Genomic DNA, 13700 nt, shown 5'->3' on the forward strand with positions numbered 1-13700 from the left:
CCTTGAATGTGTTCAATGACTGAGCATCCATTGTTCTCTGGGTTAGAGAATTTCAAGGATTCACAACCCATCGGGTGAAGACATTTCTCCTCATCTTAGTCCTAAATGGCCGTCTCTTCATTGTGAAACTTTGACTCGTGTTCTACATTCCCCAGCCAGGGTGAGCACTTTCTCAGCAGCTACTCTATAAAGCCCCTTAAGAATTTTATATGTTTCCATTATACCAGCTCTTTCTAAACTCCATGGAATATAGGCTTAATCTCTTCAATCTCTCCACGTGTGACAGTCCCCTCATCCCAAAAACAAGTCTAGTGAACCTTCACTAATCTCCCCCTAGGGCAAATATGTCCTTCCTTAGGTAACGAGACCAAAACTCCACACAGTACTCCAGATGTGGCCTCACTAATACCCTGTATAATTGTAGTAAGACTTCGTTACTCTAATGTTCCACTCCCTTTGCAACAAAAGCTAACACACCATTTGCTTTCCCAATTGCTTGCTGCTCTTGTGTGTTAGATTTCTGCGAGTAGCATACAAGGACATCCAGGTGTTTATGTTCATAAACATTTCCCACTCTCTCATCATTGAAAGAATATTCTGCTTTTTTTGTTTATTTTCCTCCCAAATTACTAACCCCTCTGCTGCTGACATCCTTCAGTAGTTTGTTCCCCCGGCCACACTCATGGTTCAGTGACTAAATGTCTCACCTGCTGTGATGCTGAGTCAATAGGACAGAAGATTCCAAGTTAACTGATCTCAATCGAGCCACCACTGGAGTGAGGGATTGGGGAAACCCATCTGGCAATTCTGCTCTCAAGATAGGAAAATTTGATTCTAATTGGTAGAGGCGTTGCCATGGAGAAGGCAGCAGAGAACAATTAACTGCCCAGCTTTTGTTCAAATTCAAACCAGGCGTGTCAACTCTGATTGGTCAAGGCATTGCCATGGGGAATGAACCAGGGAATGGCTGTCCCCCAAGCTTTTGTTTAGTAGGAAAAGATACAATGCGTGGACATGCCCCTTTTGTCTGCAAAGGACATACAAACATACATACATATGAACATACAAAATAGGAGCAGAAGTAGGCCATTCGACCCCTCAAGCTGCTCTGCTATTCAATAAGATCATGGCTGACCTGCTTGTGTTTCGAGTTCCACATTCCCATCTACCCCCGATAACCTTTGGTTCCCTTGCCTATCAAGGACATATCTACCTCTGCCTTAAAAATATTCAATGACCCCGCCTCCACTGCCTTCTGAGGTAGAGAGTTCCAAATTCGCACAACCCTCTGAGAGAAAAAAATTCTCCTCATCTTTGTCCTATAAGGGCGACCCCTAATTTTAAAACAGCGCCCCCTAGTTTTGGACTCACCCACAAGAGGAAACGTGCTTTCCATGTCCACCTTGTCAAGACCATTCAGGATCTTGTATACTTCAATCAAGTCACCCCTCACTCTTCTAAACTCCAGTGGAAACAACTCCAGCCTGTCCAATCTATCATCATAAGACAACCCACTCATTCCAGGTATCAATCTAGTAAGCCTCCTCTGAACTTCCTCCAATGCATTTATATCCTTCCTTGAATAAGGAGACCAAAACTGCACAAAGTATTCGAGATGTGGTCTCACCAATGCCCTGTCTAACTGAAGCATAACATCCTTACTTTTATATTCAATTCCTCTCATAATAAAGAATAGCCTTCATTAGCTTTCCTGATTACTCACTGTACCTGCATACTAACTTTTTGTGACTCATGCACTAGAACACCTAGATCCCTCTGCACCTCAGAGTTCTGCAGCCATTCTCCGTTTAAGTAATACTCTGCTTTTTTATTCTTCCTGCCAAAGTGAACAACTTCACATTTTCCCACATTATACTCCATCTGCCAGATTTTTGCCCACTCGCTCAACTTATCAATATCATTCTGCAAACTCCTTATGTCTTCTTCACAACATACTTTCCTACCTATATTTGTGACATCTGCAAATTTAGCTACTATGCCTTTGCTCCCCTCATCTAGGTCATTGATGTAAACTGTAAAAAGTTGACGCCACAACACCAACGCTACTACCTCATTAGCCATCTCTTTTAAAACATTCGGATGAAGTCCATCTCGACCTGGAGACTTGTCAGCTCGCAGCTCCATCAGTTTTCTAAGCACCGTTTCCCTAGTGATTGTAATTTCACCAAGTTCCTTTCTCCCTTCCACCTCCTGATTTACAGCTACTAATGCAAAGTTATTTGAATCTTCTAACCCTAACCCTAATTCTCACTCTCTAGAGAATCAACACTCACTTTACTTACTCTTTTCCTGTTTAAATACCTGTAGAAACTCTTGCTATTCATTTTCACATTTCCAGCTAGCTTCCTCTCATACTCTAATTTATTTCTCCTAGTTAACCTCTTCGTCATTCTCTGCGATTCTTTATATTCTGCACAATCATCTGACCTGCCACTCATCTTTGCGCAGTTATATGCTTTTTCCTTAAGTTTGATGCTTTCACTAACTTCTTTAGTTGACCACAGATGGTGGGTCCTCCCTTTAGAATTTTTCTTTATAGTAGTAAAAAATTATTCTGAGTATTCTGGAATATCCCCTTAAATGTCTGCCACTGCTTCTCTATTGATCTATCCCCTACCCTAGTATCCCAGTTCACTTCAGTTAGCTCAGTTTTCTTGCCCACGTAGTTGCCCTTATTTAAGTTTAAGATACTAGACTTAGATCCACTCTTCTCCCTTTCAAACTGGATGTAAAATTCAATCATATTGTGGTCGCTGCTACCTAATGGTGCTTTCACTCTGAGGTCATTAATTAATCCTGTCACATTACACAATACCAGGTCTAATATAACCAGTCCTCTGGTTGGTTCCAGGACATGCTGCTGTAAGAAACTATCTCAAAAGCATTCTGTGAACTCTTCATCTACGCTACTACTGCCAATCTGATTTTTCCAGTTTTTATGTAGATTAAAGTCACCCATGATTATTGCCTTCCCTTTATCGCAAGCACAAATGCCATCCTTGATGAACAGTGCTACCCCTCCACCTTTACCTAGCTTCCTATTCTTCTTGAATGTCATATATCCCTCAATATTCAGGACCCAATCCTTGTCACTCTGCAGCCTTGTCTCCATAATGGCTACCAGATCATATTTATTTACTTCAATGTGCACTATCAATTTGTTTATTTTGTTATAGATGCTACTGGGCCTTGTGTGTGAATACATTTGGCTTCTAGCATGTGTAAGCGATCCACACTGATAATCTTAAATTGATTTTCAGTGTGTCTTAGTACACTCAGGATTGTTTAGCAAGTGCTGTCCAATTGCAGAATTGCTTCTAATGTTGGAACTGTGTTTTGAGTTTTGCAAGCACGGGCTGGTTGTGTACAGTCTGTACTTTGCCTGTACTTCGGCAAACAGCCGAAGGGAAGTGCTGTTTGATATGATCCGCCAGTCATTGGGACATACAGCCCACGTATCTGGCATTACACCAGCATTGAAATTCATACACCACATATTCATATATTCATATGCCTCTGCCACTCAGAGTCCACTTGCCAACCAATCAGCACTCTCTTTTCAAGAAGAATAGGAAGCTAAGTAAAGGTGGAGGGGTAGCACTGTTCATCAAAGATGGCGTAACTTGTTGTTCCCTTTACTATCGGTCTATCTTGCGAGCTGTCCTGATGAGTGCAAGATGAAAAGCTTCTATAGCCTGTCTCTTTTTTCAGCAATACTCAAGTTCTGTACTATCAAATGACTGTAGGAAAAGTTCTGAAATGTCTGTCCTCCTTTCCCTTAAGCTGAATGAATGAAGAATGAACAAACTTGTATTTATATAGCACCATCCACAACCTCAGGGCTTCCCAAAGTGCTTTACAGCTAATGAAGTAGATTTTGAAGTGAAGTCGCCTCTAGAATGTAGGAAATGCACAGCAAGCTCCCATAAATGAGAACATTTGCTTTATCGATGTTGTCTGAGGGATAAATATTGGCCAGGGCACGCAGTATTATTTTCCTGCCAACATTGCAGCCAATTAATGGACAGAGGCCAGACTCCCTGTGCTTCAGGGCTCTCATAGCTGAAGGACCAACAGGAGCCCTCCAGCTTGAAAGTAGAAGCAGGATATCATGTGTTATGAGACAGCCTTTCGGTAAAGCTGAATTATGTAAAAATCCCAGAGGGAAATTTTTGAGATGCAACTCTAAATTCAGGAATCAGACCACCAGTTCTCGAAAGGTTTTATATTAAACTAAATGAAACATTTTATTAAGTTACAACACATTAAATACATACATGGCTATAAATTACTACTATAATAACTTTTAACAAATTCCTAAACTAATCTCCATTAAGGCAACAGCAGCCCATAGACTTAACCAGACACCAGGCAAAGCATTTTCACCTTACAAATTCAAAATGAGGTTCCTTTCACTTTGGTTCCTGTGGAGGCAGTTGGAGGCTTACAGCTACTTTGATCTTACATTGCCTGTCCTCCGCGCACACAAAACTGCTGAAGTTATACCTAGCACAGCTCATTGAATGTAAATTCTCATTGTATCACCAGCCTCTTTGAACCCATCTCTTCTAACAATAAAACCCCTTTCATAGTACCAATTTTATTAACAATATAAACATATTGCTTGGTCTCTGCTCGCTGGGTACCAGATTTCACCCCACTTCTTGAATGCTCTATTCAAAAAATGCAAATGCACTCTACCTCTCTTACACCTTAAAACTAGCACACATTCAAAGCACCCAGACTAGCTGGCTTTAATCCATTTAAGATACACCCATAGACTAAACCTCTGAAAAGCCTTGCACTTCTGTCTCGAAATTTGTCCAAAAACCTCAAAGGATTATGGTCTGTATAAACAACTGTTTCTGATGAATTGTTTGCAACATAAATTTCAAAATGCTGCAATGCTAACACCGAACCCAAAGTCTCTTTTTCGATCGTTGAATATCTTCTCTGTTGGACATTCAGTTTCCATGAAAAAAACCCTATTGGTCTTTCAATTCCAGTGTCATCTTCTTGTAACAGTGCAGCCCCAGTGTCTATATCGCTTACCGACAATGGCTAACTTGAATTGCTTGGCATAATTGGGTACTGCCAAAACTGGTGTTGTAGTTAATACAGTTTTCAAACTATCGAATGACATCTGACGCTCCTGTGTCCATTGAAACTTCTTGTTCTTTTTCAATAGTTCAGTCAGTGGAGCAACCACTTGGCTAAAATTTGGTACAAAGTTCCGGTAAAACCCACTCATGCCCAGAAACCTCAAAACTTCTCGTTTTGTTGTAGGCACTGGGAAATCCACGATAGCCTTGACTTTCACATCTCTTGGAGCCACCTTACCATGTCCAGTGGTATGGCCTAGTTACGCAACTTGCACTTTTGCAAATTCACTTTTAGCCAAGCTCATCACCAAATTAGCTTCTTGTAGTTGAGTAAATAATTCGTCTAGATGCTGTAAATGCTCCTCCCACGTCTGACTGAAAACGATTAGATCATCAATCTGAACAGCACAATTTCTTAGACCTGCAATTACTTTGTTTGTCTGTCTTTGAAATGTCGCAGGTACATTCTTCATACCAAATGGCATGCCTTTAAACTGATATAATCCACTTGACGTTACAAAAGCTGATATCCCCTTTGCTCTGTCCGATAACGGTACCTGCCAATATCCTTTTAGCAAGTTAATCTTTGTAACAAATTTCAATTGTCCCACTTTCTCAATGCAATCTTCCAACCGTGGTATGGGATATGAATCCACTTTTGTCACTGCATTCACCTTTCGATGGTCCACACACAGTCTTTGTGTTCCATCTGGTTTCGGTAACAGTACAATAGGCGAACCCCAATTACTGCAACAAGACTCAATGATATCATTTTGAAGCATGAAATCAATTTCTTTTTGCACTTGTGATAACCTTGCTGGATTTACTCTATAAGGTTGTTGAAGATTGAAGATGATATTTCGATACATACATCATCTGTATTTGTATCAGTTAAATGTGTCTTTCCCAGCTTATTACCACAAATAGTTTTGTGTGACTGCAATAACTTTTCCAAATCACTTTGACACTTGCTTGGAAAGTAACTCAATATTTCAGTTAAATTTTCAAGCACCTCCACATTAACCAATTTGATTAGAGGAAAATCAATTTCAGAGTTCTTTCTCATTATCCACCATCACTAATATCTTTTTTTGTTCCTCTTTCCTGTCAAAGTGTTTTTTAAGCATATTTACATGCTTCTTTCTTCTATCTGGAGTATTTATTAAATAATTTACTTCACTCAATTTCTTTTCAACCCTGTAAGCCCCACTAAATCTTGCATTTAATGAATCACCTAATACTGGTAACAAAGCTAGTATTTTCTCTCCAGAAACAAAACTGCGAGTTTTAGCATTCTTATCAGGTTTCCCCTGAACCTGAACCTCAGAACCCACAGTACCTTTGCTTTCAGAGTTTTTCTGTACCCCAACCATTCCAACAGATTTTTCCTGCAATCTCCAGCACACAGATTTCATGTGCCCCACTTTATTACAATGAAAACACCTCAATTTTCGAATGTCACCTCTACCTTCAGCACCTTCCTTTTTATTCTGAGAAAAAAACTTCCTGGGAACTTCCAGCTATTCATTCTCTTCGCTGACTACCTGCCTTCCTTTCACTTTCTCTCTTTTTATCCTTTTCCAATTTGAAAGGGTGATGAAAAAAGGTTTAGCTCTATGAACTAACTCGTAATCATCAGCTATCCCTGCTGCTTGTCTTACAGAATCAACCCTCTGTTCCTCCACATGAGCTCTCACTACTGAAGGGATTGAATCTTTAAATTCTTCCAAAAGAATGACTTCCCTAAGAGCTACATAGGTTGGCTCTATTTTTAATGCCTGTTTCCACCTGTCAAAATTACTTTGTTTTACTTTTTCAAACTCAATGTAAGTTTGCCCAGGCTGTTTTCTCATATTCCTAAATTCCTGCCTACTTGCTTCAGGAACCAACTCATATGCACTGTTTGAGATGCAACTCTAAATTCAGGAATCAGACGATTAGTTCTCGGAAGGTTTTATATTAAACTAAATGAAACATTTTATTAAGTTGCAACACATTAAACACGCATACACATGGCTGCAAATTACTACAATCATAACTTTTAACAAATTCCCAAACTAATCTCCATTAAGGCAACAGCAACGCAGAGACTTAACCAGACACCAGGCAAAGCATTTTCACCTTATGAATTCAAAATGAGGTTCAGTTCGCTTTGGTTCCTGTGGAGACAGTTGTAGGCTTACAGCTACTTTGACCTGACATTGCCTGTCCTCTGCACACACAAAATTGCTGAAGTTATACCTAGCACAGCTCATTGAATGTAAATTCTTATTGTATCGCCAGCCTCTTTGAACCCACCTCTTCTAACAATAAAACCCCTTTCATAGTACCAATTTTATTAGCAATATAAACATATTGCTTGGCCTCTGCTCGATGGGTGCCAGATTTCACCCCACTTCTTGAATGCTCTATTCAAAAAATGCAAATGCACTCTACCTCTCTTACATCTCAAAACTAGCATACATCAAAGTACCCAGACTAGCTGGGTTTAATCCAATTAAGACACACCCACAGACTAAACATCTATTTTAGAAGAAAAATATTTTTCAATAATATTATATACATTAATAGTTTCATGACACATGGCAGATAACTGAGGATGATGGTGCTACAAGATGGAGATGCACTCTTTCCAACCTTTTTAAATTTGAAAGAAGGCCTTTGCAGTCTGTCGGGTTGAGGGGGCAGATTCCACAGAGTGACCCAGTCAGGCCCTGTAAGCCTGCCTGCCTGAAGCAGCTGTCCAAACATCCCCCCTCCTCTCCCCCCAACTCTGCTGTCGGGAGGGAGGGCGGGTGAGAGGGTGGCCTCCAGGCAGCAAAACTGTCCCCTACTGTGCCTGCGGCGATCCAGGGACACCCTCTGGAAAATCCCAGCACTGGGCCTCTCAACAGCGGGCCTTTAATTAGTTCAGTTGATTATACCCAGACTTGCAGGCGAATAGTCTGGCCTCCTGCACCCCATCAACCACAACCCCCCGCATCCCACCTCTGGGAAAGTGCCCCCGGGGCGGGAATGGAGATGAGGAACCAATACGTCAGCTGGCGGTGCTATTTTTGCCCTTATCCATCTCTGTTCCAGGCCCGTGCCCGTGGCTAAAAATCCTACTGCGCATTTCACATTGTTTTTCAGGCCCCGTAATAAGTCCCTATGAATCACCCGAGGAGCTGCAAACCTCAGTTTGAGGTGCACTGGACTAATTGATAGTGACTGATCACTAGGATGAGTCGACAACTCCATCATTATTGGAAAACGTGCTGCTCGGTCGAAGGCGAGCTCAACGAACCTTAATCTTTCGTCATCTGGTAATTCCTGTGTACTCGAAATTGCTGCAAGATTCCAGCTGAAACATAGCAAAGATAAATGTGGACTTTGCAGCGCTGAATTGGCACTTGGTGCTAGATTTATCATTAATGAGGACATTAAACCTGACAAAGTGAAGTTCTCAGCTCCCAAGGCCATGTCAGCACAACACAAGATCTGCAGAGGGTTGGTTAATTACTTGGCTAAATTCCTGTCAAGCCTCTCAGTGGAAGCGAAAGTGGTTACAAGAGGCAGTACAATCTAATGAGAGTCGTGAAGGGGGGAGGAATAAAAAGGAAGAAAAACTTGCGTTTAGGTAGCAATTTTCACAGCCTCCAGAAGTCTCAAAGTGCTTTAAAACACTCTTTCACATTATAATCTATGTGGGTGCATTGAATACTATTCCAGTGAAGAACTTGTGAAGTGGGGTCACTGTTGGAGGAAACACACCAACCAATATGTGCACAGCAAGCTCCCACAAACAGCAATGGGTATAATCAATTTCCTGTGGATATTGATTAAGAGGTAAATATTGCCAGGAGCACACCCCTGCTCTCCTTTGAAATACTGTCCTGGGGTCCTTTACATTAGCACATGCAGGCAGATGTCTCATCTGAGAGACAGCACCTCTGACAGTGCAACATTCCCTCGGTACTTGATTTTTATGGTCAATTAAGCCTCAGAGGAGGTGCTTAGAACTCAGTACCTTGTGATTCAGAGACAAGAGTGCCAATCAATTGAGCCACATCAGGAGAACTTAATGGAAGGGTTAATGGAGGAGCCAGTTAATCGAATTCTGCTATCCTAGAAAAGCAATTTAAAATTTCAGCCAGTGAATCTCAAGATTAGGGGACTGACTCCTATCAAAATAGTGATTTGAAGCTGGGCTATTGCTTTCACTAGACTCTCATTGACTGAGGCATACATAACAGAGAAGGACCTGTTCAGTTTTAGATTTGCTCATGCAGGGTTCAGTAAGCTCGTGTATGGCCATACTGTTAGTGAGGAACCAGACTACGAGGTGCTTTATGCTTTGTGAAACCTTTCACTGATTATCCTTTGCACTTTAAATGTTTGTGAGGAGAAAACAGAGCAGTAGGATCAGCAAAGAGCTGACACACAACAACCTCTTGAATTTATATAATTCAAGCTTTTAACATAATAAAATGCCCCAAGGCGCTTCACAGGATAGTTACCAAAGTGAAAATTGATAAAAGCAAAAAACTGCGGATGCTGGAAATCCAAAACAAAAACAAAAATACCTGATTTCTTCATGTGATTTTTCAGTGTCTGTGCTGATTTTGTAACAAGTTCATTCGACTGTGGGTACTTGAGAATGTATGAATGAATTCTACACAGAACTATCTAGTCTCAGAATTTACAAACTGTTTTGCATGCTTCATGCAATTTGTTAATTTACGAGCATTGGCCAGGCTCATGACATTCAGGGATAATATGCGACTGCACATTAACGTTTCTCAATGGCTTCATGCTCCTTCTGCAGAATTTTCTTGTGGGAGTGGGGGGAGGGGTGCCATTTTTCACGCATTACAGCCTCTCTCCCTCCGTACCGCATTCCCATCAGGCGAAGGTAAGACATTCCCATGGCATTATTTCACAGAAGAGCGGGAGCGTTCTCCACGGTGCCCTGGCCAATATTGACTCCTCATTTCTATGGAATTATCTGGTCACAATCACATCTGTCCACAAGCATTACCCAGACCTCCCTGTCGCTTGCCATTTCAACACCCCACCCTGCTCTCATGCCTACATGTCCGTCCTTGGCCTGCTGCATTGTTCCAGTGAAGCTCAACGCAAACTGGAGGAACAGCACCTCATCTTCCGACTAGGCATTTACAGCCTTCCGGACTGAATATTGAGTTCAACAATTTTAGATCATGAACTCTCTCCTCCATCCCCACCCCCTTTCCGATCCCCCCCCTTTTTTTCCAATAATTTATATAGATTTTACTTTTCCCACCTATTTCCATTATTTTTAAATGTATTTCCATCCATTGTTTTACCTCTATCTTTTAGCCTTTTTTGATTCCTTCACCCCACCCCCACTAGGGCTATCTGTACCTTGCTTGTCCTGCTTTCTACCCTTAATTAGCACATTCCTTAGATAATATCACCACCTTCAACACCTCTTTGTCCTTTTGCCTGTGACATCTTTTGGTTATCTCCACCTATTACTGGCTCTACTTGTCCCACCCCTCCCTTAAACCAGCTTATATTTCACCTCTCTTCTATTTTTACTTAGTTCTGTTGAAGGGTCATTCGGACTCGAAGCGTTAACTGTGTTCCTCTCCGCAGATGCTGCCAGACTTGCTGAGTTTTTCCAAGTGAAAATTGAGACAGATGAGGAGATATCAGGTGAGATGACCAAAAGCTTGGTCAAAGAGGTAAGTTTTAAGGAGTGTCTTAAAGGAGGAAAGTGAGGCCAAGAGGTGGGGAGACCCGGGAATTCCAGGGATTAAGGGCCCAGGCAACTCCCCCAATGGTGGGGCATTTGAAATCGGGGTTGCTCAAGAGGCCAGAATTAGAGGAATGCAGTGACCTCGGAGGGTTGTGGGACTAGGGGAGGTTACAGAGATAAGAAGGGAGTGAGGCCATGGAGGGATTTGAAAACAAGGGTGGGAATTTTAAGATCAAGCCGTTGCTTGACTGGGAGCCAGTGATGGTCAGCGAGCGCAGGGATTGATAGGGAAACGGGATGTGGAGCGAGTTAGGACGTGGGCAGCAGAGTCTTGGAATACCTCAAGTTTAAAACTTTCAGACTTATTTTCAAATCCTTCCATGGCGTCGCCCCCTCCCTATCTCTCTAATCTCCTCCAGCCCCACAACCCTCCAAGGTCCTTTAATTCTAGCTTCTCTGGCACCCTTAATTTTCTTTGTTCCATTGTGGCTCGTGCCTCCAGCTGCCTGAGCCCTGGAACACCCTCCGTAAAACCTGTCCATCTCTCCACCGCTCTCTCCTCCTTTAAGACGGTAATCTATTTGTTGAGCAAACATCTGCTCAGCATACCTCCTCACATGGCTGCGGGCCAAATATTTGTTTCATAGCGCTCCTGTGATTTATATAGCGGCTTGGGTCATTTCACCACGTGAAAGATGCTATATAAATACAAGTTGTTGTGTAGTCACTGTTGCAACACAGGAAAAGCGGCTGCCAATTTGTGGACAGAAAGATCCCACAAACAGCAACGTGATTGTGACCAGATAATTCCATAGAAATGAGGAGTCAATATTGGCCAGGGCACCGTGGAGAACGCTCCCGCTCTTCTGCAAAATAATGCCATGGGAATGTCTTACCTCAGCCTGATGGGAATGCGGTACAGAGGGAGTGAGGCTGTAATGCGTGAAAAATGGCACCCCCAACCCCCCTTCCCCCACCCCCGCAAGAAACTTCTGCAGAAGGAGCACGAAGCCATTGAGAAATGTTAATGTGCAGTCGCATATTATCCCTGAATGTCATGAACCTGGCCAATGCTCGTAAATTAACAAATTGCATGAAGCATGCAAAACAGTTTGTAAATTCTGAGTCTAGATCGTTCTGTGCAGAATTCATTCATACATTCTCAAGTACCCACAGTCGAATGAACTTGTTACAAAATCAGCGCAGACACTGACAAATCACATGAAGAAATCAGGGGATAATGGGACCGACATGTATAACAGACTCCTGGTTCATCACACTGCTGAATCAGAGATGAAAGCTATCAACCGTCTAGCACTGATGCAGGTGACCTATTTGTCAAAGAGGAATGATTCAGAGGTGGCAAGTCACAGAGATGAGTAACAGAACCCAAGTCTCGTTTCCCTATCAATCCCTGTGCTCGCTGACCCTCACTGGCTCCCAGTCAAGCATTTGTTTATTTGTTCTTGGGATGTGAGTATCACCGACAAACCCAGCATTGGTTGCCCATCCCTAGTTACCCCTGGGGAGAATGTTCTCCCCGACGGGGGGTGGGGGAGGTTGGATTGGAGTGGGCGCGGGCAGGCACGTAGCCGCCATTTTGCGTGGGCGGGCCAATTAAAGCCCACCCAGCGTGACGTGCACCCAGAAGCGCTGTGCACTCCCTGTGCGGGCAGGGGTGGGGAGTGGGCTGAGTTGGGGCCTGAACTCTTTTGCGCAAAAGAGTTCAGAAATCTCCCTGAGGCACAGAGCTGCCTCAGGGAGATTAGCTTGATTTTGGAAAATTTTAATAAAGAAAAAAAAAAATTTTAAGATATGTCCCCTCATGTGACAGCGTCACATTTTTATTAAACTTTAAAAGCCTTCATGAAACCTCGTCCCGCCCGTGGATGAGGTTTCATGATAAATGCGAAAGCCGCCTGGGCTCTTCACCTGCCCCCCAACCTTAAGGTTGGATGGGCAGCTCATTTAATTCTTTTAATTAGTTTTTAAATGGCCAACTCCACTGCATGCCCACCAAACTGAAGATCTGAATTACGCGCAGTGACATTGGGACACACGCCTGACGTCACCACGCGTCATTTTACGCATCGGCGAGCGGGGCCCGACCCCACTCGCCAACCTGAAGATTCTGCCTCTTGGGAAGTTGGTGGTGAGCCTCCTTCTCGAGCCGTTGTAGTCATGTGGTGTAGGTACACCCACTGTGCATGTCTGTAGCAGTTTGATACAACTGAGTAGCTTGCCAGGGGGCAGTTAAGAGTCGACCACGTTGCTGTAGGTCTGGAGACACAAATGAGTCAGACCAGGTAAGGACAGTAGATTTCCTTCCCTAAAGGTCATTAGTGAACCAGATGTGTTGTTATGACAATCGGTAGTTTCAGGATCATTATTTTTAAAATTCATTTATGGGAAGTGGGCGTCGCTTGCCACAACAGCATTTATTGCCCAACCCTAATTGCCCTTGGGAAGGTGGTGGTGAGCTGTCTTCTTGAACCGCTGCAGTCCATGTGGTGTAGGTACACCCACAGTGCTGTTAGGGATGGAGCTCCAGGATTTTGACCCAGCGACAGTGAAGGAATGGCGATATATTTCCAAGTCAGCATGGTGTGTGGCTCGGAGGGGAACTTGCTGGTGGCGGTGTACCCATGAGTCTGCTTCCCTTGTCCTTCTAGGTGGTAGAGGTCACGGATTTGAAGAAGGCGTGCATTTTATCCAGATTTATTAATTGAATTTAAATTCCTTCCGGTTGCCAAGGTCATATCTGAACTCATGTCTCCAAGGAATTATCTGGATTACAAGTCCAGTATCATTACCACTATGCTTACCGACTGAACATTGAATATGAACTGAGACTG

The sequence above is a fragment of the Cetorhinus maximus genome, chromosome 32 (assembly GCF_964194155.1).
Source record: "Cetorhinus maximus chromosome 32, sCetMax3.hap1.1, whole genome shotgun sequence".
NCBI lineage: Eukaryota > Metazoa > Chordata > Chondrichthyes > Lamniformes > Cetorhinidae > Cetorhinus > Cetorhinus maximus.